This window comes from Acinonyx jubatus, chromosome B3, assembly GCF_027475565.1.
Source record: "Acinonyx jubatus isolate Ajub_Pintada_27869175 chromosome B3, VMU_Ajub_asm_v1.0, whole genome shotgun sequence".
In the NCBI taxonomy this organism is placed as follows: Eukaryota; Metazoa; Chordata; class Mammalia; order Carnivora; family Felidae; genus Acinonyx; species Acinonyx jubatus.
In genome coordinates, this window is record NC_069386.1 from 42,828,462 (window position 1) to 42,852,998 (window position 24,537).

The 24,537-nt window shown below is 44.0% G+C and overlaps 1 protein-coding gene across 1 annotated transcript in view; it reads left to right on the top strand.

Annotated features, from left to right (window-relative positions):
* RORA (RAR related orphan receptor A) overlaps positions 1 to 24,537 on the top strand; it is a 714,362-nt gene that overhangs the window by 26,039 nt on the left and 663,786 nt on the right. The gene's annotated exons all lie outside the window — the stretch shown is intronic.

The window sequence follows — 24,537 nt, forward strand, 5'->3', positions numbered from 1 at the left end:
TGCTCAGCATTTGGTGTGCTTATTCATTCTGATAACTCATGCTTCCCTTGCATTCTGGAAAATTCTCTGATGTTGTCTTTTAATCTCTCTTTCTGAAACTCCTGTTGGGTAGATGAGAGACCTTCTCATTTTATTTTCCGTTTCTCTTCTCTTTCGTATCTGTTCTGTTTCTCTCTGTTCAGCATTCTGGACAATTTTCCTTGGTTTTTCTTTGTGTTCACTAGTCTTCTCTAATTTGCTATATAAACTGCCCATTGAATTTTTAAAATGGTGGTTTAAGATACATGCAGCAGAGAAATGATGGCTTTCCATGAAAATACACTCTTGTAAGCATCACCCAGGTCAAGACAGAAGAGTCTTCAGAGACCTGAATAATCTCTTCCAGGCAGTACCCTCTCAAAGCTAAATGCTTTGTGACCTCCATCATCATGGATTTGTCTTGCCTCCTATTGAATTTCATATGAATGGAAACACACTAAATACATTCTTTTGTGTCACATCTTTAATTTTAAATGACTGATATCTGTCCTTTATAATTTTTTTCCAAATTTGTCTATTTTGTTTTGCAATAATGTTCTGATACTTCGTTATTTACCCTTATTTCTTCTTTATTTTAATCTCTTTAATCACTTCAGAGTTCCTTATTTTATAGAACCTTCCACAGTATCCTATTATGTCAGATTCTTAGGGTGTTGATTTTTGTTATTGGTACCTTATTATAGTGGCACTTTTCCTTATGGGACTGTAATTTTTTATTGCGAATTTGTCTTCATCAGGATTGTTTTCCCCCAGAGAGTCCTGTGTATGTTGAGTTTAGAAGTATCCCTATCGTATAGCACAAGGATGGTGTAGATTCAGAACCTGAATACATTTGCACTTTGCATAGCTTTAGGATTTCAACTTCCTATAGGATGGGGCACCTGGGTGGCTCAGTCAGTTGAGCATCTGACTCTTGATTTTGGCTCAGGTCATGATCCCAGCGTTGTGGAATCAAGCCTCGCATCAGACGCACACCGAGTGTGGAGCCTGCTTAAGATTCTCTCTCTCCCTGTACCCCTTTCTCCTGCTCACACTCTCTCTTTAAAAAAAAAATTTATATAGGGGTGTGTGTGTGTGTGTGTCTATATATATGTATATATGTATGTATATATATATGTATGTATATGTATATACACACACACACACACACACACACACACACACACACATACATATATATATATAAATTCAACTTGCTATAGGAGCCTTTTCTCTTTTCCCATCTGGGGTTCTAGGTAGATGACAAGTTTCTTTCCCTGGGTAAAGAGTAGAGTTTTTCTAGTGTTGCTGTCATAAAGGTGGCAGATTTTCATGGATCTCTGTTTCAATAAGAACCTCAATTCTAGCTTCTGGCCTAGTAAAGATGTATCTCTCATCTCCTGTCCCTGTGAGTGTGTTAGTACCCTTGCCCCCCTCCCCCCCCCCCCCCCCCCGCCCAGGGGTATATCCTTTTAGGGATGTGTTCCCCTCTGCATCCAGACCATCTTTGCATCATGAAGCCATCACTTTTCTGGCTCTTAACATTTTTGCTTTGCTTCTGCCCTGTATGTTTTATCCTAAGTTTTGGCTTCTGTGAGTTTGTGCAAAAGAAAAGATAATTGAGGCACAGCCCAGACCTACTGAATTTAAAATTGTACCAGAAGAACCTAAAGCCTGTATTTTTATGAAATGCTCCGGGTGGCTGTCCAAATGAGGCAAGTTTGAGAAATGTTACATATGGTAATCTCTTAGGTTCTGTTTAGTCTGTGACGTTATGAAGACCTAGTGGTTCTTTCTGTGTTTCTGTCTCTCTTCCGTTATCATCCTCTCCCATCACATCCCTACAGAAGTGGGCACTGGAATGTCTAATCTGGCTATTCAGGCAAAAATGAGTTGGTCTCATTCTATTCTGAGTTACATTAATCTTTCCTGGCCCGTGGCTAGAGGAGGCCCTCTGAGACACTGGTTCACTACTTTCTGTCTCTGTCTCATCAGAAAGGTAGTGATAACCAAGTGGTGTGCAAATTTCTGAAGAACAATGGAAAGGAATTACTGAACACTTCAGTTAATTCAGAAATATTTCTTGGAAAATTTCGAGTTAACGTGCAGTGTTTGAAAAACCTTGTGCAGTTAAGTACCCACGGGACCGAATCTGACTGGAGGCAAATCACCCAATTACTGGCAGGGAATGAAATCATGTTTACAGAGAAACCTTCAGAATCCCACCCGCCCGTTTCATTTCTTCACCTCTTTTTGCTTGTAGCACGACTGTGTTCCTCATGGGGCCTGGTTTCAGATTTATCTCCTGGTAGATGGTCTTACCTGCCTTCTTATCCCCGGCCTTTCTAACCGTCATGGCTATCGTGGGATACGAGAAACTGCTGGTGATTCTTTCCCTTTATTTTGAATAAGCAGCAGGTTCACGGATGTGCCAACAAATTCTCAGAGACTTTGACATTCCCAGCATTTAATCAGATTGGTCAATCTGGCCTGACCTTGCTGGGGCCCATGGGTCTGAAAACAATAGCTATCCATCCTTCGGGTTATGCGTGTGGTGCCTCTGAGAGATGCCTCAACTTTCCAAACAAAAGCCCAAATGTAAATTATGAGGGTGGCATGGAAGATAATAATTGTTGTAAAGCCTAATTTAGAAAGATCATTTACCGTGCCACTCTATTGCTGTGAAAATATATGTGGTCTCTTGCATTCTGCTTTCTGGGCTCAAACCACACTTTGCATTTTTTTTTTTTTTCCCTGGGACCGTCAATTTAATTCAGGAATGATCTAATTATGAGGAAGTGAATCCAGTCCTCTGGATGATAAGTGTTGACTACCCCGGGAGAAGCCCTAGCAGATGGTTAGTTCAGAGTGAATTTACCCTGGGATTGGGGCTTTGGACTGACAGCTTTTTTCACTCAATTAAGTGCAACAACTGCCAAAAGGACAGCATTGTACTTGATGCAAATCACTACTGTCGCCAGCGTTGATAAAGTTGAAGCCTGGGCCCTGAGTCCGCCGAGAACTTGTGAGGGTGTTTCAAGGCACCACATCAGTGTGAAGGAGAAACAAAACCCGGTGATGGTGATGGTGATGCGCAGAAGAAAACGAGGCCCTGCCTTTAAAATGCAGGTATTTATTTCCTTTTCCAGGTCAGTCACTCGATTTAGGGCCTCTATTTTGGTGTCCAGTCTGTCAGTGATTCATGAGGTATCTCCAGCAGTTTGCTTTCACTCTGGGCCCCACGGATCCTGGGGCGACTGTATAGTCCGAAAAGTTAATTTATTACCGTTCTATTTGGGATACCTGATGACCCTACTCTGCACGGCCTGCCTACCCTGGGTGGCCCTCAAAACACCTGAGGGGCAGGGTCCGAAAAGGAGAGAGACCTTCCCAGCGTAGGTGGCGCCTCCGTACATGAAGAAGCCCTGCATAGCTTTCTAGGCCACCCCTCAGAAAGTCCATTTGCACCAGAAACCGTGCAAGAGCGACTCTTCCCTGACTCCTCTGCCAGGGCGGAGCTCTGATCATCTCCAGTCCTCACCGCAATGTGCAACTTTGACTCCTGTCTGTCTCTTTCTGCTCCCCGAAGATGCTCCTGACTTAGTGCCGGATTTCTGTGGTGTCCAAGGTCAGGACCCATTAAGATGTTTTTGCACAGTGTGACGAGAAATGGCTTCCTGCAAAACAAGGTCTGTGAGGCAAGCCTTTCAGAGGGACTCCTTTGCTCCCCCTGTGCCAGGCTTTCTTCGCCCTCTGCCCTCTGCCCTCTGCCCCAGAGGCTCCCAGGTGCCCGGCGGTGCTGCACAGCTTGTTCTGGGTTGTTATTTCTGTTTTACAAGCCTGGGGAATCTGAGCCTGAAATTTCTCAGTCAGGTATATGCCGTTGTCAGCCTGTTATCAGTTTCCTGATTTACTGTGTAAGCAGTTTTGATAATCCCTGTCATGTGTGATTACATTTCCCCCTCTTCCCATAACATCTCGGTGTAATTGGTTTGATAAACTCGACCTCAGTCCAGTAGTTTGCTTGGAATATACTTTCACCTTCTATCTGTGTGACTAAGATGGTTTTGAATTGCTCTGCTCGGGGAAAATCAGGCTTTGAGCCCCAAGCCCTTAGCTGCGGAAGCAAATCGCCCCGGTCAGGCGGCACAGGCCTGGGAGAGCTGGGGGCTCCAGTTAAGCTTCTGGAGTCGAAATGGAATTTTCTTTTCCTCCCCCTGCACGGGCCAAGAGTAGGTTTGTGTGTGTGTGCTCTTCAGGATCCAGAGAATACTCGTCTTAGATCTATATCTGGGGCTATTGGACCGACCTCTTTTCCATACTTTGTCTTTATTGAAAGTTGGAATGCCTGCTTTATTCCGGGAAGAGTCAGTGAGGAAAAGGAGCTTTAATTGTTTCCATTTGTTCTTTTCTTTCCTCCCTGCAATGGCACTCCTCCTGAGGACAGAGAAGGAATAATCAGTAAGCTTTGACAACGGGGTGTCTTTTGGTAAATTGGGTCTTTTGGTCAATTTGGGGTTAAACTGAAATGCAAAAGCTACTTAGTGCTATTTTTTACATTAAGTTGTCTTGTAATTTAGTACTCAACAGTTCCAAGTCTTCATGGAGAAGACAGTTTTAGAATGGGAGAATGAGTAAGATTTGGAAGAGGAGAGATGGGTTGGGGCAGGTGAGAGAAGGGTGTTTCTGCAGCTAGCAGGGGAACAGCCTCAGCAAAAGTAGGAAGGCTGGAAAGCCCCGTGGGGAAAAGGGAAGGGCCTGCTGGCATGTGGGTGGAGGAAAGGGGAATAAACAGAATAGTCTAAATTAGTGCAGAGAGCAAGACTCCTTATTGCTGGGCTTTGGAGTTTGAATTCAAGTCTGAGGGCAGCTGGGAGCCACGGAAGGTTTTTGAGTGAGGGATTACATCGTCAGAACTGTCTCCCCCACCTCCAGAAAATAAACATACAGCAGTATGTAAAGTCATCTTTTCTTTCTTTTTTTTGTTTTTACATTTATTTAGTTTTGAGAGAGAGAGAGAGAGAGAGATAGAGAGACAGAGCACAAGTCAGGGAGGGGCAGAGAGAAAAGGAGACATAGAATCTGAAGCAGGCTCCAGGCTTCGAGCTGTCAACACAGAGCCTGACGCGGGGCTCGAACTCACAAACTGTGAGATCATGACCTGAGCTGAAGTCGGATGCTTACCCGACTGAGCCACCCAGGCACCCCATCTTTTCCTTTTTAGAGGAAAATATTATGCAGGCCAAGGCTTTATCACTACTCAGATAGTAATTATTTTAAAGAATTATTATTCTAGAATGTTAAATCCTTTTTAAAATTAATTATTTATTTAATTTAATGTTTTTTTCTTGAGAGAGATAGGGAGAGAGAGAGAGAGAGAGAGAGAGAGAGAGAGACAGGGCATGAGCGGGGGGGGGGGGGGGGCAGATAGAGAGGGAGACACAGAATCTGAAGCAGGCTCCAGGCTCTGAGGTGTTAGCGCAGAGCCCGACATGGGGCTCGAAGTCAAAAACCAGGAGATCATGACCTGAGCTGAAGTCGGATGCTCAACCAACTGAGCCACCCAAGCGCCCCTCATTCTAGAATTTTAAAAAATGTAGACAATATTTTGTTCTAGGACACAGACTTTTCTGGAGGTATCCCTGAGAATTTCTGTCCCTTCCTCTAGTCTTTGAAGATAGAAGCCACATACACTCCCATTGGCTTGTCCCACTGAGTGATTCCACAGCTGTAACGCTCATTCCCGAATATCCATGATCGGAATGTTTCACAAATGTGGATGTGGACGTGACAAGGATGAGAATGGGGAGAAGTCTTTCATGCTAATTTATCCTGGTTATTTTCCTAGATCGAAATTTAAAGTGGGATCAGAAGATGTTACCATGGTTTATTTTACACAAAACAGGCCCAGTCTTGTGAAAGCACCTGGCTGTGTGGTCATTCCTTGACCGCTCTTCTTTTTTCTTTAAAATTTTGATATTTTGCTCATCATGATTTTTTTTTTTTGTATAAACAGTAACTTTTAGGATACTGTGTTAAAATATGACTTATCTTGATTACAGCGTTTTTTGGCACCTTTGTATTTTGTGCCTAAGCTGAGTGCCTTATTTGCCTTGTATAGTCTGTTCCTGTTGAGTTTACAAAGCAGAGTGGAAAATCTTTTCAGTGCTGCGGGGTTTCTCAACCTTTCTTCCAGTCTGCTCCTATCCTTGTAAATCTGTCCCTCACACCGCACCAAACGACACAACTCTCAGGCCTTCCTTGAACCCACTGGGAGTGTCTTGCCTGTACCTGTGGTGGGCTCTTCCCTTGCCCCTCACCAGAAGGTTTTGAGCTGTGCACGGTGAGCACATCTTATGAATGGGAACCTCCTTGTTGAGGCTGACTTCACCAAGGTTTTTTGGAAGGGGCCCAGGACAAACCTGCTTCATGATGAGATCTGCTGGGGAGCATAGAGGATTGGAAACATGGTCCGGTGGATTTATATTTTTTGACATCTTGACAGTTCCCAGTGAATGTCCTTCTCTTAGCCTCACCTGACATAGTCCGGTTTAGAATGAGGGGTTCCCTGCAGAGTTATTCCTTGTCTGTAATGAAGAAACATCCGCCGATGAATCTAGAAGGAGACATGAGAGCTTTGGAAGGGCCTCCAGGAGAGTTAACCCTCATCCCTTACTTTGCACTAGGCAAACCGGAGCCACAGGGAGGCCGTGGGGCTCCTGTTGAGCCACACAGCCTGCAGTGGAGGGGCAGGACTAGAACCCAGGACGCAGTCCTGCTCTCAGCAGGCTTCACCCATGCCCGGGGCAAAGGTGGGATCCACTTTGTCCTCTCTGTAAAGCAGCCTGTTACTAAAGCTTCCCTCTGATTCTGGGTTTCAGTGCCTTCCCTTCCGAACTACATTAGGCCCCTTAAGTGCCTTTATTGCCAGGTAGGGAGAGGGAAAATGCAGGCGGCTTTGTAATTGAACAACAACCATGCTCTTGTCAGTACCCATTATTTTCAAACCAGCTGTTGCAGGGGGCCAGTGCCCTGGTCTGGCACGGTGGCCTTCTCCGCCTCTCTGCCTGAACACTCCTTGACCGCTTTCTCCCTGTGGTCTGTGGGGCGATGTGTCTTTAAATGTTCGTTGTTTCCTAAGTTCTGCTCTGGCAAGCAAGCTCTGCCTTAAACCTGCAGAGTTAAATTTACCCAGACTGACAACTGTATATGCAGGGTTGAGTTACATAACAGCAGTTGCTGCTTTTCACTTTGTGCTAATCCAAACACCGTGCTCAAAGAGCCCGTGAAAAAGCAACCTTCCGTTCGGTGCGCTGCATGGGGGACTGGATTATGTGTCTTTATTTTTTTTTTTAAACACTGGAACAATTATCCCATTATCCTGACTTTGGTGCCATTAGGTGACTTTTTTAATATCTTAATTATCGGGTTAGCAGATGCTTTGCGCACATGTGCAATTTGTTAATTGATGCTGTTTGAAATGAAATCCAGTTGTTTTCAGTGTATTTCATAATATTATGGCTAACCGAATCGTAAGGCTCCCAGAATTGTGAAGCTGCTAGCAGGAAAAATGTGCGTGTGAGCCTCCATGCTCCCTCTCTCTGATAGTCTCCTCGCGTGCAGCTTGTAGAACTCCTCTGTGACTGTCGCCTCCCCAGTGTTCATCTGGGAAGATCTCTGGACCCTTGCAGGCTGCAGTGGGCCGACGGGCTGGGCCACCTCAGCTGCAGAAGGAGGCTTTTCCATCTTTAAGCAGCCCTGGCTTGCTGGGTGAACTGCTGAGCTGCCCGAGTCATCACAAAGAGACTCAGGGGGTCCGTGGACCAGCGACACAGGCTGCTGGTTGGGTGAGAGGCTAATGTTACAGATGTTTGGTACAAGCCACCCCTTAACTATTCAAGCAGTCCCGCAATACTTATTGAGGAAGCAGTGCACGTGAGGTTAAATAGATGTCATTTCCTGGGGCGAAACTACATGGCCATTGGGGTCCGATTTGGTTTTGAATTCTGGCTTTTGGTTTATTTGCAGTGCCTCGGCCCAGTAATTTTATGTCCTTCGGGCTCAGTTTCAACAAAGGGAAGAGAAATAACCCACTAAAGGGCCTATTGACGAAGATTATGAAGTGACCAGCAATATGCTTGACGCATAACAGACGCTCAGTAAATGGTCACATCTTCCCTTTATTGGTCTTGTCTACTCATGCGGGATAGAAGGATACAAGTAGCTTCAGGGTACTGCTGTGTCAGGGAAGAGGCAAAGCACCAGTATGTGCTTAGTTAAATAAAAGGGCAAAGTGATCATGTGAGACATGTCCCAAATAGTCTGGGACTCATTGGCTAATTATTGGTATAGACCTAAAATTCAGTGAGCTGAGAAGAGGAACTAGATCACTAGTAAGTTGAGATACAGACGGTGCTTCAAAGCAGGGTAGACTTTGATCAGTCCTTGAAGGATAGATAGAATTTAGATAGATGGAAAGATGAGTGGGGAGTGTGTGTGTGTGTGTGTGTGTGTGCGCACGTGTGCACGTGCGCTCGCACGCATGGGGATGTCAGTTTCTTACCAGTGGTGGCAGGTTATGCATAGGCACAGAGATGAAGAGGCTGAAAGCTCATTTATGAAATAATGAGAATATGCATTTGTTTGGTCGCGATGGTTTATACGTGGTAAATGGTGGAATACGAGGTTATGTATATATATATAGATATAGATATGAACCCCACTGTGGAGAGCCCTCAATACCAGATTAAGGAAATTGTTGCATTATCTAATGTGGTTTGGTTTATTAAAACATGGAGCTCTGAATAGACCAGCAGGCTTCTGGGAAGCCCAACACAGCAGTGAACCCATGAGTGAGCGATAGACCTCTGGTGGCCGAGAGAGTTACTGCAAAGCTTGATGGTATGAATTTTGTTTAATTCATAATTCTCATGAGCTTGGCTATATTGTAAATTGGAAGCAGAATGTAAATAACGTCCAGGCTGACAGCGGTAATGGCTCACAGCCTGAAATCCCTTACAGAGTCAAAGGAGCTACAGAAAGCGGGAAAAACATTATGAAACAGCCTGGGGTCAGAGATAGAATGACTCTCTGTGTACTTCTGTAGATACTAAGGAGATCGCTATCTTACAAAACAATAATTGATGACATGAAAATGACAACATTAACAATATAATTAAGCGTAACAACAAAAAAAGGCTAATATTTTTTGGCTGGCACAGTGCTAAGCATTTTATTGCATTATCTTATTTAATTGTCACAGCACTTGCATGAGAATGGTCTTGCTAAATTGTCCCTGTACACAGATGTAGAAAATGTAGCTTAGAGAGGTTAATTAACTTGCCCAAGGTCACAGCAGTTGGAAAATCATGTGACTGGGATACAAACCCGGGCAGCGTGGCTCTGCCTTCTAACAAATACTCTATATTCCCTAATAACCTTCTTGCCTTAGGTCACAATAAACTGATGTTCAGGAAACCAGCCCTTTGACAACACATTGAAATGTCCAGTGTTTCATTCACAAATCTTACAGTGAAAAAATAAACAGTGAGTTTTCAATGTCTGTGAAATCACTTATATGGAATATTGCCTTCTCCAAACAACATGGTTGAAATGAGAAATTATTGCACATTTTAGGTCAGTATAAGGAATATGTGTTGGTTTGTTCCTGTCCTTTCCCCTGCCCTGTCCTGTGCATTTTCTTTCTTTCCTGGGAGCTTGGAAGGACAAAGAGTCACACTTCTCTGAAAGGCATTCAGTTTACCTTCTGCTCTAGAACTTGAAGCAATTTCATTAGTGCCCTCATTGATTCACGTTTGACTTTAGTGCACTTCCCACTGGCCATTCATTATGAGTCTTGGCCTTGCTGCAAGGGTGAGTGAAGGGCAGCGAGAGGTACAGTTCGTAAAAGCACACTTCTTAGGGCTGTAGGAAAGGGCTACATCTGTTGTTGAAAATGGGGCCATTGTAAGACCGGCGACTCTTCTATATGCCCCCCAAAGCCATCCACTAAGGTTAGTGTCTCTGGGTGGCATATGGTGGAAATGGAGCATTAAGGTCTTGATGTTTGACGTTGTCACTGCTTGTGTGACCCCGAGGAAATTATTGAACGTCTCTGGGTCTCAATAGGTCTACAACTGTAAAAGTGGAGAGCTGAAATATATCATATATAAAACAATTAACATGATGTTTCTTCATACTCAAATGGAACTGCCATTAATATTGATGTTGGTCATAATTATTTGGTGTTCAAATGAGAAAAACCAAACTCAAGCTCACAAAAAAAGGGAATTAATGGGCTTACATAACTAGAAAGTTTCAGGGGAAAATCCTAAGAGTCAAAGAGTTTCTGAGTTGGCCTTTCTCTCTTCTCAGGCAGTTTCTCTCTAGCAAGAGATCCAAGGAAAAAATTCAACTCTCCCTGCTCTGGGCCCCAGATGAATCCTCAAAAACATACCCATTGGCTCAGGCTGGATCATGTGACCCCACCCTCCACCATTAACTGTGTGTGGGAGGAGGCATATGACACTTAATGACCAGCCTGGGTCTTGTGCCAATCCTTGCAGAACATGTAGTAGAGTAAAAATATATTTTTGGTTTTTGAATGAATAGAATTCAGATAGGCTGAGCTGAGATGCAGACAAGTATTTCAGGATGATATGAATAAAAGTTTAAGGGGTGGAAATCAGCATAATAATGTTCAAGGATTAATAAAAACGTGTATGGTTGGAGGGACACTTGGGGGGCTCAGTCGGTTAAGCTTTTGATTTCAGCTCAGGTCATGATCTCCTGGTTCTTGGGTTCGAGCCTCAGGTCAGGCTCTGTGCTGACAGCTCGGAGCCCGGAGACTGTTTCGGATTCTGGGTCTCCCTCTCTCTCTGCCCCTGCCCTGTTCTCTCTCTCTCTCTCTCTCTTGAAAATAAATAAACATTAAAAAGTTTTTTAAAAAATAAAGAAGTGTGTGGTTGGAATAGATGGGTCATCCTGGGGGGGAAGAAGATGCAAGTTAGGAGAGGGAATATGGGCTGGGGTGGGTTCTGACAGCAGGGCTTGTGGCTGGTTGTTATTCTTTTGGTAATAGAGAGTTGTGGAAGGCTTCACTGCTACGAAGTTGTAAGATGATAGTAATAGCAATAACTGATATTTGCGAACGCTGTTCCGTTTGCCAGTCACTGACATAGATACCTTGTCTGTTTGATCTCCCAGCAGCCTTGTGAGGCAGGTGTTAGCTCTGTTTTATAGATTAGAAAATACGTACTCTGAGGTTTTAAGGGGCTTGCTGGAGGTCCCTGATTGACAGTCACAGAGCTGGGAGGTCACCTGGTCTCTGCTCAGCAGATGACACACCCAGGGTGGGAACCTGGTGAGTTTGGATGTGAACTGGCAGCCACAGGCATCAATCATTTATTCATTCCCTAAATCACTAATGAGTGCTACCCAAGGAAAAACAATAGGTTCACTCGCCGCCTGACTGGCTTTGGGTCTCAGGGAAGTCAAGAGCCACTTTGCATCATGGCAGATACCTGTATTTAAGGGTTCTTCCAGGTAAATGAGGCTGGGCCCAGCCCTGAGCTGCAAACAAGGCCGCAGGTACTGGGCATGTTCCCCCTTTTTTTGTAGCAGGTATACCTTTGGTGGTTGAACGGGATACCTGTGGGCCTCAGGTAGGGATGGTACGTTTGTCATTTTGTGCCACCCTTTTAGATTTTCTCCTCTACCCTGGGTGGAGTGAGCTGGATCCCTTGTAGCTGGTTGGGAAACCGGCAATCCAGAGTGATTTGCCTTTAAGCACAAGCCAGTACAACATGTCACTTTTAAAATAAAACACATTAATTTACGGAATGACTATTTTATGGTGAAGAGCAGCCTGTCTAAATGAGGGGAATTAAAGGCCACTGGTCAAGTCCTCTGCATTATTCACACCACCCTCCTCAATAAATCACAATTGCTAAAACTGCAGGTTAGCACTTACTTAAATAGCAACGTGTTGGTTAAGGACAACGTGTGCTGATGTGACCTCCGTTTGCACACAACATGCTCTGTGGGGAGCGAACCCCTCAAGAGCCACGCGTATCCCTGGGCCCTCAACCGACCTTGTGCACCACTAAACAAGGTTTCGATTGGGCCTGGATTGCAGTTGTAATCTTCATTCTAGGCAGCCTTTTCTGGAAGAAGTGAAGCTTGAATGGCAATAGTATTTGGCATTCAGACCTTACAGCCCTGTGCAGACCTGACTTTTGAAGATTCTTGTTGCCACCAGGTTTTCAGAATAGATGCAGGACTACAAAATGTGGGGAATCAGAAGTAATGGACCGGCCCAGTGGCACCTTGGGCCTTTGCTGGAGCTGCCTTGATGGACATAGCTGTACTTGGGGTACCACGCTGTGTTACTCTGTGTGCGTAATGTCCACCCGAGGGCCACGTTGTTGTTTTTATTGTTTGGAGAGAGAGACCGGAAGAGCAGTCACCCTGTCCGTCCCCCTGGAAATAAGGATAGGAGGGGAAGATGAATATTTTACAGGTTGACTATGTGTTCATCTGCAAAGCGCGGGTTTTGACTAAAATGGTTTGGACACAACCTCAGAAATACAGTAGCCAGCCTCCTAGTCCTCCCGGCACGCATCTAATAAAAGAAAGAGAAGGGGGCTGCGTGGTGGCGTCATCTTCCCATTTCACTTCCAAGTCTTAGGCGTGCCCCTCCATCAGAACTGATTGCTGTGCTGTTGCTACGATGAGAACGGTGGCAGTACAGATGTGCTTTCTTTAAGAAATTTCAATTTGTGAAATAATAATGTAGGTGGTAATTAGCGAGCGTGCGCTCTGCACCAAGGGTCGTACCAGAGGCTTCTCGTATCGTGCTTGCATCCTGTGTGATGATTGTGCAAGGGAAGTGCTGCTGTTCCTATTTTTAGATGAGGAAACAGAGGTTCAGAGCTTTGCCCAAAGCCACAGCAGTGGAGCCAGCATTTCAACAAAGGTCTCTGCGACTCTAAAGATTATGTTCTTTCCACTATGCAACGCTGCTTCCCAGGTGAAAACCCAGACGTACCAAATATCTCCCTGATGCATTTAGTCTTTGTTTATAGATCATTAATTTATCAGCTGAATGGCTAAGAATCTCAAAACTATACAGTCATAAGCTATTGAAGATCAATCAGGTGTGGTTTTGTTTTTGTTTTTGTTTTAAGGATGCCAATGGGGAAAACAGATCCATATATACAAATGAAAGTATTTATACTTTGTATAAATTATATGTAAAATTATACACACACACACACATACGTGCAAGCATTCAACACTTTACCCGTTGGGTGATATATAGGTTCTTCCTTGAATTGTTTATGTAACCAACATCTTTCATGGCTTTATTTTGTAGTGAAAGCATCTTCGGATATTTAAAGGTAAGCCTCGCCTTATGCAGGCACTGTCTATGCAAAATTTGTGTTAGTTTAGTTTTCATGATATATCATGTCTTCCATAGGTCCTGTAAAATGTTCAGTTTCGGGGAATCCATTGGTGTTGCTTTTGTGGATGGGAAAACACTCGTTGTAAAGTGAGGAGTTACAGCTAGTTTTGTGTGTGCCTCCTAATTTTAAGTCTGAGTACACTGATGTTCTTAAAGCAGGACACAGTGATTTTTTTTTTTCTGGACCAAGTGCTAATTTTTGGAGAAAATAATTTTGATTGACATGTGTGCCAATTTGCCTCAGCAGGCTTTTGGGGTGAGGAACAGATAAACTTTAAAATGTATCATAGACTTCAAGTTAATTTCCTTTTTTTTTTTTTTTGTAATGTTTATTTAATTTTGAGAGAGAGAGAAAAAGAGTGTGAGTGGGGGAGGGACAGAGAGAGACGGGGACAGAGGATCTGAAGCAGGCTCCACGCTGACAGCATAGAGCTTGATGTGGGGCTGGAACTCATGAATGGTGAGATGGTGACCCGAGACGAAGTTGGACGCTTCACTGACTGAGCTTTCCAGGTGCCCCTCTAATTTATTCTTTTTATTAAGATTTGCAAAGTTTCCCATGGTATAGACCTACATTAATTTATTTATCCCTATTGATGACTATGTACGTGGTTTACAGTGCAAACAATGCTGGAGTAATTATAGGTATCAATTCTACCTTTAATGTCTGGGGCCCCTTTTAGGCAGTGTTTCTCCTTCTTGCTGGGTCGTTGATATTGTGCTGGTCCCATATGGCTCCTCCTTCCATCAGCTTTTATTTAGTTATTTTTATTTTTTGAAGTTTATTTTTTATTTTTATTTTTTTCAACATATGAAATTTATTGTCCAGTTGGTTTCCATACAACACCCAGTGCTCATCCCAAAAGGTGCCCTCCATCAGCTTTTAAAATCACCTACTGTAGATCTACTCGGGGCTGGGACACCAAACAAGCAGGGCTGGTGAAGGTCCTCTGTAGGACGAGAGTTCGTGGATGCTGAGTGGGAACCTGCAAATGGAGTGGCTGCATAGTAATGCTGTGTATTATTTATGTCTTGGTCCTTTATGTTCTCCATTATTAGACTGTTAACCCTAGGAAAGCAAAGATCATCTCGTATTCATTTTTAATCTTTTATAACGTCAAGCATGGATGTAAAAATTCATTCAAGAACAATTTGAGCACTGTGTTAACACTGTGAAGTCAAAGATGATGAAGATGTGGTTTTAACCAGACTCTGGCTTGCCTCCTACCCCCCAGTAGGTCGCCGAGAGAACCCAGGTGTCCTTCCTCATGTTTTCTTTCCCCAGTGCTGTGTTTTGTGTTTTGTTTTTTGTTTGTTTTTTTCCTTGTTCTGAAAAATTTAGGACTGGGTTCCTAGGTGCCTTTAGTTCTGAGAAGCTTGTGAAACATTTCCCTTCCGAGTACTCCAGATATTAGCTCTTAATACTGATAATGGTGGTAAGGTTTTTTTTTTGTTGTTTTTTTTTTTTTCACACTGACTTGTGTTACTCATGTGTTGGGAGATGATGTCCTACTTCATCAAAAGTGTTTTGAGCTACTTGAGGGAGTGCCCTAGAGAACCATGGGATTCTTTTGAGATGCCCTGTTTGCTTATAAACGGTAGGGCCTTTTTTTTAGTATTTGCTCTCTTCCTACCGTAGACCTCATGTTTTCAAAGATTTTGATCACCCAACTGTATTTATTAGTGGTTATTTCCCAATTTCTGTTACTCACACAACATGAGGTCCTAGTTCCTGCCAAAACAAGTAGCTGATATGGTTCCTGCCCAGAGATTTGGGTTAGCCTGGGTTAGTGTGGTAAAAGTAAAAGGTACCTTTTATTTCAGAAGTTTTGAAGTATTTCATGCAGTTCTACAAAACTCAGTAGTACCGGGGATCCTGGATTGGGCACGGGCTGCCCTCAAGTGAGAATCCCCAAACTACAAGCCGGGGGTCAAACCCATCCACCTACTGCCTGCCTGTTTTGGGAAAGATTTATTGGAACACAGCACACCCGTTTGTTTACATATTATCCGAGGCTGCTTTCAAACTACAAGGGCGGAGTTGAACAGTTGCTACAGTGACTGTGGGGCCTATAAAGGCCAAAATATTTACTCTCTGGCCCTTGGCAGAAACGTTCCCCCATCTCTGGTCTGGTCTAGGGGAATGCTGCTAAAGTGTGTGGAATAGGAAACCCCCTTCAAAGCAAGACAGCTTGGAGTTGGGTTTTGGAGTAGCTGGGGGCACCACAGGGAATGTACTGAAAGCTGCTAAAAGAAAAGGCTCAGGGAGAAAGGCATCGCCCAGAGCCTGTCAGGATCTTCCCTCCTGAGGGGCAAAGGAGTGAAGGTCGCTAGGCCTCGAGGCAAGGAGTTCAGGGCTGTGTGAGTTGAGCATTACAAGAGAGGAGAGTTGGGGAACTTCCTTTGAATTCTTTCCTTAGGACCAGCACAGAAAGAAATAGAAACATTGACAAAGTGAGACATTGGGCAGTTCTGTCTTCTTCCTCACAGAATGTTCTCCACAGCCCCCCAGGGTGCTTCTGGGGAAGCAACCAGATAAACAGCAGCTCTTGCCAACAGTGCAGGCTTGTAAACTTTTTTTCCTTCCTTTTTATGCCTGTGGTGACAAACATATGCTTTGAAGCATGAGATTTGATTATCCTGTCTTAGCGCTTATAAATACAAATGTGATTAATGGTCATAAAAAGCAGGTTGACAGTGTAAGACTAATTCTCAGCAAAGTAGCCCCTGTGCTGTTCTCTGGAAGTGCCTGTTCCTTACAGAGGCCTGTTGAACGGCGTGGGTGATGGCGGCCCCTTTCCCTACCCCAGTCTGGCTTCCCCTCCTGCTCTTCGTTTTTCCCTCAGCTCTCCCCATCCTCCCCTCCTTGATAATTAAAATCAGTGGATTTTCCCCTAGAGAGCTACCTGAGGTAAGAATCCGAGTCTCTTTGTCATGCCATTAATAGTCCGGAACTCTGCAGAAAGGCATTTGGCTGCATTCTCCATTCGCCACTTGGGCCTGGCGGGCCGCCTGTACATGTTGGGGAACAACACAGCCTAAATCCGGACAATTTGTATTTTAGTAGTGACGGGGATATTCGCTCTCTCCCTCTGTCATTTTGCATTAAAGACCTGCCACTAATAAAACTAATTAATAACTGCTGGCTCGGTGTGCAATAGTTGGACTTCTTAAACCTGGCAGGCTGCCACCGCTGCTTTTGAAAGAAGCACTTCATCTCTGTCACGGACAGGATGAATATTTCTCCACACTTCTAATTGGACAAAGTGCCTTTCAAACTCACTGGCATTTCGGAGAGAGCAGATACGTAGTTTGTGTGCTCTCTAGATACAATCACCTCTCGGCTGCCTCCGACATGGGGAGCTGATTCCTGAGAGAAGCCTGCTCCAGGGGTCCTGAACATTCTCTGCCTCAGTGATTCCTTCTGACGTTACCTCTGACCTCTGACCCCAGAGGGAGGGAGCCTCAGGAGCGCACCTAGGACCGGAGTTCTCATCACACTCTCAGTGTGTAGGAGGACAGGTTCTCATGGAACCTCATGGGAGCGGCACAGTTAGCTGACAGAAGTGGGGAAACTTAGTGGAAAATACAGATTTCTAGAACTCTCCCCAGTCCTCTATGTGAGAATCACCAGGGGCAGTGCTAGGGCATCTGCGTTTTCAACAGGCTTCCTAGTGGATTCTGATGCACACCAGGAGCTGAGAACCACAGATAGAATCCAGGTGCTTTCAGCTCCTGGTACAGGGCAGTTTTTCTCTTCAGCCATTCACCAAGACATCTTACAAAATTTTTTTTAATGTTTATTTATTTTTGAGAGAGAGAGAGAGAGAGAGTGGGGGAGAGGCAGAGAGAGAAGGAGACCCAGAATCCGAAGCAGGCTCCAGACTCTGAGCTGTCCACACAGAGCCTGGTGTGGGGCTCGAACTCATGAACTGTGAGATCATGACCTGAGCCAAAGTTGGACGGTCAACAGACTGAGCCACCCGGGTGCCCTTGAAAACATCTTTTTAAATGACCCAAGTATGCAGAGTGCTATGCTAGGAGAGACCAGGGGGGAAGGAGTTTCTCGTCTAGTCAAAGATGCAACACAAATGCACACGAAAACTTAGATGGTAACAGTTAAATAATTAAATGCAACAAACGAATTGTGCTATACAGACATTTCACAGATGGACAGGTCTCCCCCTTTCTAGTAGGGACCAACCCTAGAACGAACTTTAGTATTGGGTACTAAGTAACATAGTGTGCTTGTATTTCCCTGGGGAAGGTTAACCAGTGTACTTTGAAGCTGGGTGATGAAGGATACATAGGAGTTTACTGGGTAGAGAAAGGGAGTGTGCATGTCCAAGTGCTTGTTTGGTAAGAGATCAGAGGGAGGGAGGCACTTGCAGACTCCCCTCTCTGGGGCCATCAGAGCTGCGGTGAGGAGCTGCCATTTGGTTGGGTCCAAGTTACAGATAGGGATGTCCCAGAAGCCAGGAAGCCAGCACGAGCGAGGCCTTTGTCATGGTCCACGCAGGAGACGGCAAAGGCTGGGGTTTGATTCCTCCTGCAGTATGGACAGGCGTGTTAGTTTTGGTTATTTCAGTTGCTGATTGGGGACATGAGGTTTTCACGTGGTTGTGTGGGCTGAGGGCGGGAGAAACGAGGACACCACTGTAAGGTGTCTACTCTGGGGACCAGAGAGCTAGCAGTGCAGCAGCCAAACTATAGGTGCTATCGTAACACATGCCAACACAGGGAATAGAGAAGAACCACTCTGAGCACGGACTTGGCTGATAGGGAGTTTCTGATGAGAGCATTCTGGGCAGATTTCACTTCTTTGTACCACAGCAGCCCCGGTGTCATGAGAGACCCTCCGGTCTGGTTGCCCCAGACCCTGTGGTCTGGTTGCCTGTTAATGCTCATAGGGCAATCAAGATCAGATCAACAGGTCAGGAGGTTAACTACCATTTAGTCGGCCGCAGAGGCTCAGTGAAGTCACGGTGTCAGTAGTGATGATGCTCTCTGGTTCGTCATTGTGCCCAGGCTCGCAGGCTGCGAGCTCACTACAGCGACCAGAAGATGTTTGGAGTGTCTTTGCAGCCTGGGTTCGCTTCTTGCAGGTAACGCCTGCATGTTCCCTGTGTCTGCCACCTCAAGAAGTTGCTGAGCAGTAGGAGCCAGAGAGTGGGAAGAACAGTCCTCCTTTGATTCAGCAAACATTCACTGTATCACTGACTCCATGCCAAGTACTGTCCTAGGGGCTAAGGATACACAATAAATAAAGCAAAGTTACTGCTCTCAAGGAGCTCCTGTTACGTAGTTGGGGAGGTGGATCTGTAAATAGATAATTAAAATAGAGTGTTATAAGTACTAAAGCAGAATTATGTACCTGGCACGTAGGTACCACAGAGCAGTAAGTGATTAAGCCTGAGGAGGAGGCTTGTCAAAGGAGGAGGCTGAGGGGTGTCCAGGGGAGGCTTCCTGGAGGAGGTGATACAATTCAGGAAGTTTGGGAGGATGACCCCACACTTTTCTAGCCCAGGCAAAGAGCACAGGGAATACAGAGCAGCACTTGCTTCTTAAGCGTTCAGTGGGTGAGGGCAGCGTGCTGGTTGGAGGCTGGGCAGAGACAGAAGTGTGACTGCGAACACAGCTGGTATGGTTTCATGTACGGAATGGGCAATTTGGGGCAAAATCATGAAATGCAACAGAATACATATAACTCATCCATGCGAAGCAGGTGCATTCTAACATCAGCTGTTCAGAGATGTGTTTGTGAGTTCTGTGGAGGTGGGGATGGGGCTTTAGCAGGAGATGCTCTGTGTCTATTCCTTCCCAGAGGAGAGTCATTATTGTCACGACAGTGGGGTGTGGGAACACTGGGACCCTTCCTTCTCTGTGAATTCCAAGGGTAGACAGATTTAGACCAGACGTGTGTCTGACATGCATGCAAGGAGACGTATGAAAGGAGGAGCATGACGGTTGAATATTCCTTATTCATGTAGCTGATTCCCCCCTCCTCAGTTATAATTGAGATGTAACTGACTTACAGCACTGTGTAAGGTACAGCATAGTGACTTGACTTACATTTGTTGTAAAATGAGTAACACAATGATTTTTGTCAACGTCCATCATTTCATATAGATGGAAAAAAAAGAAAAACAGATCTGTTTCCTTGTAATGAGAACTCTCAGGATTTACTCTCTTAACAGCTTTCAAACAGATGAAATGATGGTGTTGTTAACTGTAGGCCTTATGCTGTACAGTAAGTATATCCCTAGTACTTACTTATCTTGTGACTGGAAATTTGTACCTTTTGACCATCTTCCTCCAATACCCGCCCCCCCCCCCCCACCATACAAAGCTGATCTCTTTTTCTGTGAGTTTGTCTTATTTATTTTTAGATTCCAATTTCACCAGTTCCAATTCCAGTTCTCACTGTATGTGAGATCTGTCTTATTTCACTTAGCAAAATGCTTCAGGGTCCATCCATGTTGGCGCAGATGCCAGGATTGCGTTATTTTTTATGGCCAAATAATATTCCATTGTGTATACACCACAACTTACTTATCCATTTGTCCATTGATGGACACTTAGATTGTTTCCATCCTGAGCACTTATTTCGTGAATAGCATAGGATGAGGTGCTCTTAACAGTGATGAAGATTCTTTCTGGTCTCTGCCCTTAGAACATAATCATTTTTAAAAGATATACAAATAATCAGAATAAGTGAAGGGAAAAAAAAAGAGCCTGTGCAAAGTGCTTTTGAAAGGAAGAGGGAAAAGTGATTCTAACTGGGGGCTGAGAGGAGGGACTGGAAAGTCTTTAGCTATGTTTCCTGCCAGTCATGAGCCGCTCCAAAAAATTTTGTTAAAGTAATTTTGGACTTGAAGAACTGTGGCAAAAATAGTACAAAGGGCTCCTGTCCACTTCTCAACAAGTTCACCCAAAATTAACATCCCACACAGTATCCTCATGGTACAGTTATCAAAACTAAGCAGTTAACGTTGGCACAATGTCACCACCTGACCTACAGACCTCATTCAGATTTCACGTCTTTCCACCAGTGTCCTTCTTCGGTTCCCAATTCCAGCCTAGGATCTCACATTACATTTGCTTGTCTTGTCCCGTGGTCTCTCCCAACCTGTGACAGTTCCTTGGGTTTTCCTCTTTTTTCATGATCTTGACCTTGAGAAGAACGCTAGTTACATATCTCATAGACTGTCCCTCAGCTTGGGTTATCTGGTGTTTTCTCATGGTTAAGTGGAGGCCAGGATTTGGGGGAAGACCATCGTGGTGAAGTGCCCTTTGCAGCACATTATGTCAGAGGAACAGGACATTGATTTGTCCCATTTCCAGGGATGTGGGCCTTGATCCCCTACTTAAGGTCCTGTCTGCTGGGCTTTTCTGCTGTAAAATCATTTATTTTTTTGCCTTTGTAATCAACAAATACTTTGGGGAGGCAAAGATCCTGTTACTCTTTAGACTTCAGCACAGGCCACTTTCAAATCTGTGCCTTGGCTCACTCCAACCTCCTCTGTTTCCAGACTCAGCATTGCTGCTTCATGGTGATGCTCTGTCTTTCATCTTCCCACAATTTGGCTGGAGGAAATAAACACACACACCATGGATGTTCCTAGGGTGACGGTGGCAGGTGGAAAGCATTGCTTTTATTTATGTAGGGAGGAAACGGTGCTCAGGGCTAGCAGTTTGTCCAAATGCACTTTTCCAAATGAACATCTATACTTCTTGGCTTTGGTACCGTGGAAGCGGCACTGAACTGGAGGAAGCAAGGCGTGGGGTCCTGTCTGCTTCTGACAGTCCTTGGCTGTGTGACCCCAGGCAAGGAACTTCAGTACTCTGGGCCTTGGTTTTCCTAAAGTGGAGGGGGCCATATTAGATAATTCCTGGGGTGACTTTCAGCTCTAACTTTCTGTGGTCCCCTGGTGAAATTGCCCCCAGGGCTAAGACTCTAGCTCTAATGAGGAAAAAGTGAGTTATAATGGAGTAAAGAAAACAAATATGGAGAGCGTCTTGGTGTTATATGACCTTGGAGTGTCCGATAATTGAGACATCTGATAAGGGTGGTTTGAAATCAGACTAATGAATGAGAAGTGAATTGTTATTTTCAAAGTCTAACAAAAGGATACACATCCAATTATGTTGGTTGGTTGTAAGGGTGGACGAGCTCTTTATGCTTCAAGACTTTTACTTTCTGTAGCTTTTCAGAAGATTAGATTGCCTGTAGCTACCCAATCTGAAATTTCCACTCCAGTACTACTGTAATGCCCTCTTTCTTTGGAGGCGTGTAGGTACCTCTTCCACAGTAGATTGTGGGCAACATCTTCATCCCTACCATATGGCCGTATGCTTAAAGCTGAACATGGAAATGACCTACTTTACCTATGTCTTTGCCAAAGCTAACCCTGGGCATTGCAAATTCTTTCTCGGCTCTGCTTATGAAAATGTGTGTTCTTTGCTGATAGGCATGTCACTTAAAAGATGGCAACAAAGTCCTGACTGATTTTAGAGCATGACTTTCCAACCTTCTTTGCTGTTGTGTAAGCACTGGAATGGTTAGAATCCTGTCTCCTCCAGTCCTTTTCTGCTAGTTGACTGTTTTTCACTTTAGTACTGCTTTCGGCCTTGTGAGTTTTTACCTTGGTTTAATTTATCATTTGAAGTACTTGCCTGTATCATTTGCAATTTGTATCCTTTCAGAAGGATGAAAAGAGGGCTAAATATTCTTCCAGGAGATGTGTTTTTACGAGAGGGCTCTCTTTAAATGGGCTGTTCTTTATTCTCAAATAGAGCAAGACAAACTCAGCATCGCTAAGATACAGGTGCTGGGTTTCTGGCCAGGCTGTAAACAAATGAAATTTCACCACTTCCTTATTACTCTTTTGCATTTTACTTCATTCTGGTAATTCTCCTATATACTATTAGATGGCTGACGAAGTTTGAGAGGTCTAACCATATTTTCGCACTACACTGGGTACTGGAACATAAAGGCAGACAATGCATGGGCCCTCCAGCTTCGAGGTGCTCATGTTCTGCTAAGCAATACAGTGAAAATAAAGAATTTCAATAGCCATGTACTACATGCTGCCACAGACAAACGCACAAAAATAAAGAGGTAAGACAGAGGAAGAAATTTTTAAGCACCTCTGGGAAAGAAGAATTCAAAGAAAGCTTTCTGAAGGAGATACTGTCCGAGGTGGATTTTACATGATAAAGACAACATTACCAGGAAGAAAACTGGGAGGAGCACATGAACACTATGGCCATGGAACCCAACTTACACATGGCCCCATGACCTTGTGGGGTTTTAAGCACTTGAACCGTGCAGGATGTTGCATAGTCTAATTGGCCTGTGTAATTCTTATAGACCCCTTTTTAGAAGACATTCTCACCGTCAGAGAAGATATTGTTTCTTTGAAAATAAGAAATAAATTAGAAATAAATGGTGCCAGGATAAAGGAGGTCTACTGATAATCCGAAACCATTTGTACCAATATCCATGCAGCCACTCTCTACTTGCCTTTATGTGTTTTTAAGGCATACTTTTCTAGCCTCTATAATGTAATAATTGTGGCCCTCCACTTTTGTGTTCTCACTGTCTTTTTTTATATCATGTTGTAAGTGAGTCAGGAGGACCTGAAGGTGACCATCCAAGGGTCTTTACCGGCTATATCCATTTATTTGAACTTTGACATTTCTTGCACAGTTAAAAGTCATCATTGAATCCCTTTAATCAGTCAGTTCACCACACACATATTGAGCATTTATTGTATGTCTGGTATTGTGCTAAATAAATCCCTTGTGGTCACACTCCCTGGTCTCAGGTCTTAAAAATTATCGAAGACCTTTAAGAGCTTTTGTTTATGTAAATTATATTTACTTATATTTGCCATCGTGGAACTGAAAATGGGGAAAAAAAGTTTTAAAATATATTTATGTTAAGATAGTAATAAATCCATCTCATTCTAACACAAATAACATATTGTAATGAAAACAATGACTGTTGTCCAAGACAAAAACAAAAGAGTAGCATTCTTTTTTTTTTTTTTTAAATTTTTGCACATAATTCCTTTTATGTCTGGCTTAATAGAAGACAGCTGGATTCTGAACTCTGCTTCTACATTCAGTCTGTCTCGGTACCACGTGTCCTGAAGCCTCTGGAAAACTCTGCTTCTTATGATAAGTATTATTATGAAAATAGTTTTGACCTCATGGATTTCCTTGCAAGAGTCTTGGGGACCCCTAGGGGTATAGGGACCACACTTTCGGGAACTGCTGCGCCCTTCCCGTCTGTAGAGCAGAGATGCCCACACACTGGAAATGGCTCGAGGGGAGCCCGGGGAGGCAGAGCTGCAGACCCATGACCTCCCATCTGCATTGCGCTCCGAAAGATCAGGCCACAGAAGTTTCATGTGACTCTGTTTCTTTAGGTTTAAATCCACATAAGAAGAGAGACTGCACGTGTTTAGGTTTTCTTCTGCCAAAGGAAAAAAGTATGTGGATGAGACAGGGTCGTGGAAAAACACCAAATGATGGGGTATACCAAAATGTTTTCATCCCAACCAAAGATATTTCAGAAATTGTATGCATTCATACAGTTAGCTATTCAAGGACTCTGTCGTTGGTGTGATGTTTCTATTTATCAGATATCTTTTGGTAGTGTTTTTTTTTTTTTAACTTTTTTAATGTTTATTTTTGAGAGAGAAGGAAAGGCAGAGCGTGAGCAGGGGAGGGGCAAAGAGAGAGAGGGAGACACAGAATCTGAAGCAGGCTGCAGGCTCTGAACTATCAGCACAGAGTCCAGCATGGGGTTTGAACTCACAAACTGTGAGCTCATGACCTGAGCCGAAGTTGGTCACTTGACAGACTGAGCCACCCAGGTGCCCCATCTTGGTAGTTTGTTTAGTTTTTGTCAGTTATATGAAGGCTTGTTTTCTGTTTTTACCAATTCATAATTGTTCATAGTTTCTTCATAGAGAAAAGCTGTTACCTTTAAGAAGTTTTTTGGGATGATGGTTTATTTTAGAGTTAAGTTGATCAAAATACCA